This window comes from Triticum urartu, chromosome 3A (assembly GCF_056163025.1).
Source record: "Triticum urartu cultivar PI428250 chromosome 3A, HENAU_Tu73, whole genome shotgun sequence".
Classification (NCBI taxonomy): Eukaryota; Viridiplantae; Streptophyta; class Magnoliopsida; order Poales; family Poaceae; genus Triticum; species Triticum urartu.
This window is the reverse complement of record NC_141875.1, coordinates 437,044,912-437,052,688: the sequence shown is the minus strand read 5'-3', so window position 1 is coordinate 437,052,688 and position 7,777 is coordinate 437,044,912.

Genomic DNA, 7,777 nt, shown 5'->3' with positions numbered 1-7,777 from the left:
CGAAACCAACACCCACTTCTTCGTTATGATCCCCTCTATCCAGTAATCCAACCCAAACATGTTTTTGAAATTTTCAAATTTCGAATTTTGTTCAGATTTATATTCAAACTTCTTTTGACCATAACTTGAGTTTCGTAACTCCGATTTAGTTGATTCTTTTTGCAAATCGAAGCTCTTGACCTAAACTTTCTGATAAGGCCAAATTAATATAATTTAGGTACTGTTAGAAATTGGTTTATGTTGCAAGAGTTATTTGCTTGGTTTTTACGTTTTCTTAATTGTCTTCTTCGTTCTTCCCGATCTTTTGAGTGATTACTTATGTGTGGTTACTATTGCTTGCTTACGATAGATTGACCGGAGTGTGACAAGTAGAACTATCAAGAGTTATGAGTGCGAATCATCTTCATCAACATTGAAGGCAAGTTCACACTTTGATCATATCCCCTCTCATACCCAGTTTTTATGCATTAGTTTCACCCTCAAACATTGCATGAGTAGGATTGATAACATGTGGGTATTGGGAAGTAGTTGATGAGGTAGGAACCTATTGCCCTGCATTCAAACCTTGGGAGTTACTATTACGTTATGCTTATAGTGCCATGCTATGCTCGTAGACGTGGATTGGGTTTTGAGAGTATTCATGAAAGATGTGAGATTGTTAATTAATGGTTTACTTAAGGTGGCAACTTAAACACACATCTGGGTGGATTGAGGCACCTGGGTATTCCAGGATTGCCTGTCTAGGCACCTGGGTAGACCAGGATTGCCTGTTTTTTTATGGACCGCCACCCAGGCTCAAAGGGATCTTGAGATTTTTCATACTAGAAACTTCCGTGTGCAGCCACAAGCTATTATGGGCTCTAGCATAGTTGATTAAGTCGTGTGAACTCTTACAGGGTAGACTAGCAGATGTAGGGGAAAGTAGGTGTAACGGTCTATCCATCGTAAGGTGCTAGCGCTTCTGAAAGACTATGTCTCGTTCATCCGTCTTCTCAAACATCATGTAGTGTGAGAAACCAAACGGAGGCGATCGAGTCTTGTGGGGAAAAGTGCGCAAACCTCTGCAGAGTGTATAAACTAATCATGGTTAGCCGTCTCCCCGGTTATGGACATCTTGAGTATCTAGTACCTAGATTATCATGTGAATCTCATCATGTTACTTTAAATTAAGTTTGTTGGGTTTAATGATGTTACTTAATTGGGATTGAGGATGCTGTCAACCATTCTCAATGTTCAACAACCACCTTGATAGTTAAATAAAATTTATTCCTTTGCAGTAGGGAAAAGTTGGCTTTTCGCAAAAACCTTATAACCATAGAGCTTTTCCACCAGCCAAATATGCATGTAGTGATAGCCTTTATTTCATCATTCTCTATGGTGTGAATTTTCCAGTACATTCAATCTACTGACCCTCTGTGGCTGCAACGTCTCACGTTGCAGGATTTCTTACGACGAGTAAGTGATACGATAGGGTTATGATTTCTACACTCAACTTTGTCGTTGGTGTTGATGGGAACCCACAACCTTGTTACTTCCGCTATTTTGGATTGAGGTAATAGTATTTACGTTACTTTACACATGTGATTTACCTCTGTTATAAATCCTCGAGTACTGTGTGTGTCAACATACCGATCCAGGGATGACACTTAAGCACAGAGACTTGATCCATTCGGGTCGGGTCACTACAAGATGGTATCAGAGCACATGTTGACTGTAGGACGTGACCCTAGGAACTGGCAAGCCCATAGAAAAGATTTTTCTCTACAACTTTCCCTTTCAAAATGATCTTTTACCTCTCTTCTCTTCTGAGCTTATTCAAAAATTACCTTTAGTGAGACAATACCCCTTTCCCCTTTTGACCACACGAAGATTCGACTGATGAGACCACTTCAAGAAGTACAAGATATTGGACAACTAAGACCACTTCGGAATGAAGAGTATTTTTCGTGCATCTGAATAATGGAAACTACAACGGTTGAAGATCGAAGACAAGTAGAATTTGAAGGCTCTGAAGAATCCCCAGATTTGTATGACCTAGGAAGGCTACCCTTATGGAACTTGGCAGACTATGGAAGTTGTCAATACCCGAGATCAAGGTGTATCAGAGAAAGATTGAAACAAGGAGCATGAGAACTTGAAGTTTTGTCAAAGAAAACACTAAGGCAGGAGATATCAACTATGGAATGATAGCTCATGGGAATGACAAGCAGAAACATGGTTATCCGTGATGTCATCGCCCGCTGATGCTATTGTCACCGTGCTGAGTTAAGGATGAATTTCTTCAGAATGGATTTGATGGAAGAAGGCTGATGGAGCACCTATTAGTAAGATGAAGTTTTAACCTTAGCTGGTGTATCGCCAGGATCTGGAGTAGTACATCAAGAAGTTTAAGGTGGAGCTCCATGAAGCCGTATTAGACAAGGAAGCATTCCGTGAAGAACTCATGAACCAAAAGCTGAAAGTAGCCAAGCAGGAGGAGCAAAACCTCGAGATACCGGAGATTCGTTAAGAACTGAAGGACAGCAGGATCATGGTTCATGTCAAGGATGTTGAAACCCGGAAGTTTGGAATGCAACTCCAAAAATATTAAAGGACGTCACGAGAGACTTTGCTACAACAGAGATGAGCTGGCAAAAAAACTTGAGAAAGACAAGCATGATCGGAAGAAGACATTGGAGACATAAACAAGGCTTGAAGAGATTGGAGGCGTTGAAGATTTATTGACCTTTAGAAGACCAAACCCCTGTTATATACCTACGTTAGATGTGATGTTTGTGAGCTGTCATTTGTTTGATGTTTTTCCCGACAGCCACAAAGAAAATCTGTCTTTTCAAAACTTTTTTTTGTATTGTGTCTATCCCTCTCTATCTCTCTTATCTCACCCCAAACCCATGTACCCAATAAAGGATGAATGAAGATGAGCTTATATTTTCTGGACCGATGAGTCAATTGGAGACGGACCAATGGATTCAGAACATGGAGGATCACATAGAGAATAACCCTATAGTTGGAAAGGATATGACCCATCATGCTCTTCAGTGCTTTGAAAGAGGTGCTGCTACTTGGTGGAGAATGTACCAAACCATCAATGGATGGCAATGAGTAACCACTTGGAAAGAATTTAAGTTGACTTTGCCAAAGTCTCGGTTTGTGTCCAAGAAGTTGAAGCCTTATGGAAAGGATATGAAGAAACCTTGTGCATGCAAGATTTGTGGAGAAATAGGACACACCCATAAAGAACACAAGGATGAATGCCCTAATTTTGAAGGAAGTCACCCAGTTGAAGAATGCCCAACTAGGCAGATTACTTGTTTCTTGTGTGAAGGGACTACCCACTATCCTACTCAGTGTCACATTTAACCCATGGTACGAAGAACCGTACAGCAGAAGAAAGAAGTAAAGAAAGGAGCCCTCACAGAAATTTTAGAAGAAGTTGTGATGAAGGAAGAGATGGAGGACACACCTAAAGAAGACCCGAGTAAACCCTTCACTAAGTCTTGCTATTCATGTGGAGAAGAAGGACACATCTCCCAAAATTGTTTGAATGGGGATCTAGTAGAATTCCCGACAGAGGAAGTAGAATATGACCCACAAGAAATAGAAGCCATGATTGGCATGGAAAGGTCCAGGAAGAGAAGCAGATTGGATTCCAGGAAGGACCTGAGTCATATCACCTGTTACAGGTGCAAGGAGTCAGGGCACTACCTCAACAATTGGCCAAAAAGGAAACCTCGAGACTTGCCAGAAGTAATATGTTTTAGTTGTAATGGAGCAGGGCACTTTGCCAGAGAATGCCCCAAGGAGAAGGAAACTTGTGCTAGATAGTTGAGTTTGCAACAAAAAAATGGAGTAGTAGAAGTGAGAACATTTTCTTTTATATTGAGGTGTTGAGTTGAGACATGTAATGGAAAAGCGAGAGATTGTAATCAATTGAGAATGAATAAACTTAGCATCGTTGGTGCTGATATGGATTTTATGAGTTGTTACTCTATGAAGAAGAATTTTGGCCATTCTGAGGATATGAGAAATATGGTCTATGGAAGAATTTTGCATTTTAAGGGTGGTAGTACCCTATAAGAACCCTTGACCCCTGGAAAAGATAAGGATACTCCACTGAGTGGATTTCGGACAAAATGAATACGAGTTTTGTCTCGATATGTGTTATGCCCCAAGAGTATGTGGGATGAAGTGGAGACTGTCAGTTGTTTGGACCAAATGTGATCAAGGAGTCAGAAGAGAATGTTAAGTTGATTCGAGATAGACTGAAGGTAGCTCAGTCCAGGCAGAAGAGTTATGTAGACTTAAAAACGCAAGGAGGTAGTCTATGAAATTGGAGATAGAGCATATCTTCATGTGCCCCCTCTGCGAGGAGTTAAACGTATTGGAGTTAAGGGAAAGTTAGCCCCGATATTTGTAGGACCATACCGACTCTTGGAGCATATGGGAGAAGTGGCCAACAAGTTGGAGTCACCCGAAGGACTGTCAGGAGTTCATGATGCGTTTCACGTTTCCCAGTTGAAGAAGTGCCATGCAGAGATGGCCAGTATTCCCCTGTAAGGACGCTTGACCCTGGAAAGGATAATGATGTTCCACGAAGTGGAATATGGACTTCATAAGTATAAGTTTTTATCTCGGTATGAGTGATATCCCACGAGGATGAAGAGATAAATTACTATTGGATATAAAGGAGGTATGATGCCGGGAATATGGATCAATGGAAACTCCATGATGAGTCTGAGTAATCATGTCTTAGTTTGGTGCTAATAGAAGGAAGTAAGACAGTACAATTGGATGGATTTAATAATACTAGGAAGTTGGAAGTTGAAATAATGATCAGTTGCCCGATGATAAGTCCAAGGACTACAAGTGATGAGATGGGCCATAACCCACATGCCCCAGGACCTGCCAAGAAGCAAGCACATTCTTGCTGAAGGAAAAACCCTGGAAGAGAGTACGACCTTACCCACCAACGATTTTATAAGAGTAACGCAAAACCTGAGAGTGGTGAAGGAACGATAGATGATTGTTTGGCTTGCAGAATCCATGGATTTATCCGAACCCAGACAAGAGAAATTCTGCAATGCTTGTGAGGATGACCGAGTGTTAGAATGCGAGATTCGCTAAACCGTATACAAGGTAATGATTTGGGTGTGGGATGGATTGATCACCATACCGACTTACTCTTATTATTCGCCTTGCTATGTGGGACGGTAAATCTGAGTGACTTACCTATAGTAAAGAGACGACGACCAAAACCCTGTTTAAACTTAGAATGGTATAAGTATTTTTCCCTTGTACACGGCAGTTGTTGCCAACCGTAGGTTATACGGTGAGGATCAACCAGACCCATTTCCTGCAGGAGAAACCATAAATGGTTGACCACCATGAGATATCGATAGTTGTTTAGTATTGGCGGCAGACCCGTCAGCTAAGAAGACCAGTCACAGAAGAACCTTACCTAGATGAAAGACACAAGAATTGAGGAAAAGGTTATGACACTACCGAAAGAGCTCAGATAAGGAATTACCCTGAAGATCTGAGAAGAGCGACACTGTTAACAATATGGATGAAGTATATGAGTTTTGATGAAACCGTAACCATACTTCTAAGGGTGGTAGCACCCTAGACCCCGGAGACGATTGATGAAATTTTGAAGAGACCCCGAACCTAACCGATTTCTTTCTAGCCTCTCCGAATCTCGAGGACGAGATTCATTTTAAGGGTGGTAGGTTTGTAACATCCCAAAATTCTAAATTTTGGAATGTTATAATAAATAGATAGATTTGATTGATTGTTTGATTATTTTTCTGAAAGTGAGTGAATTCAAAACTTTTTGAAAGTTAAATGAGAGGGAATAAAAGGACTTTCCCAAACTTTCATATTTGCTTTCTGATCTCCATGAATTCAAATTATTTTCAAATACAAAACCCTTGAGCGAAGATGATACGACTTCTTCCATTTAAATTAAATGAAAGGGTATTTGAAAATAATTGAATTTCATTTGGAAATATTTCAATTCATAAACTTCATGCAGCTCAATGATTTTCATGAGAGAAGATAAAATGACTTCTTCAAATTATATGAAATATGAGTTGGGAGTTTCAAAGAATTAAATTCAAAGTTCTTTTGAATTTATTTTCAATTTGGAGTTATTTGAGTTTTATTCAAATTATTTTTCTCCAAAAATAAAATATATGGAAATTAGGGTAACATGATTCCCTACAACAGAAAATTGGAGAGAAATAAATTTGAAATCATTTTGATATTTTTAAAATGATTTTTATTGGATTTTATTAGACCAGTAGCACTCTTTGAATTATCTGAATTTGTGTGAATTTTATTTAATGCTAGGAAAATGTTCATCTTGTAGAAAATCTTTTTCTGAAAATTTTGATATATATTATGCCTATATAAAGTTCTAATTTTATTTTTTTTGTTTTTCAGTTTCTCGCATTCTGTCAAAAAAAAAACTGCACGCGCGCCTGAAACTAACTGTCGCCCACATGCGCAATATAGTAGCTTCTGGCGCCCCATTGTTTTTTCTCTCTTAAATGGGCCAGGCCCAGTCAGCCTTTTTATTTTTTTATTTATTTAAGGCCGAATTTTGTAAAAAAAGAAACGCAGCCGCAGCGTGCGCGTGCGGCCGGCCGAAGGCCTTTACGCCCATGCGATGCGAGCGTCTCTTTTCATCTGTGTTTTGTATATTTTCGTCTATATTTAGTCCCACATTGCCTAGCCTTTGACCCCTAAACCTCTTTTCTACCAATAAATATAGACCCATAGAGTCTCCAAAAATCATTCGATTCAGGTTAAATCAATATTTTGGTTTGACTAGATTTATGTAAGAAAAATATATTTCTTCTCTCCGGCGCGACTTCTGTAAGTTGTCTCCTCTCTCCAAAGTTGTCTTTTCTCTGCCTTATAAATGTATCTCTTTGTTTTTTTTCTTCTTATACTTTCGTAGTTTATTATCTTTTTTAGACTAATACGATAAAATAATTAGATTATCAATTAGTCTATGTATTTATACATTAGACCCTAGCCCGTATCTATTTTTTTCTTCTTCCGTAAAACAGCTTGGCCCTGATTTTTCAAATAGCATAACTTTTTACTCGTTTGTCCAAATCCAACGAAACCAACGCCCACTTCTTCGTTATGATCCCCTTTATCCAGTAATCCAACCCAAACATGTTTTTGAAATTTTCAAATTTCAAATTTTGTTCAGATTTATATTTAAACTTCTTTTGAACATAACTTGAGTTTCGTAACTCCGATTTAGTTGATTCTTTTTGCAAATCGAAGCTCTTGACCTAAACTTTCTGATAAGGCCAAATTAATATAATTTTGGTACTGTTAGAAATTGTTTTATGTTGCAAGAGTTATTTGCTTGGTTTTGACGTTTTCTGAATTGTCTTCTTCTTTCTTCCCGATCTTTTGAGTGATTGCTTATGTGTGGTTACTATTGCTTGCTTACGATAGATTGACCGGAGTGTGACGAGTAGAACTATCAAGAGTTATGAGTGCGAATCATATTCATCAACATTGCAGGCAAGTTCACACTTTGATCATATCCCCTTTCATACCCAGTTTTTATGCATTAGTTTCACCCTCAAACATTGCATGAGTAGGATTGATAACATGTGGGTATTGGGAAGTAGTTGATGAGGTAGGAACCTATTGCCCTCCATTCAAACCTTGGGAGTTACTATTACGTTATGCTTATAGTGCCATGCTATGCTCGTAGACGTGGATTGGGTTTTGAGAGTATTCATGACAG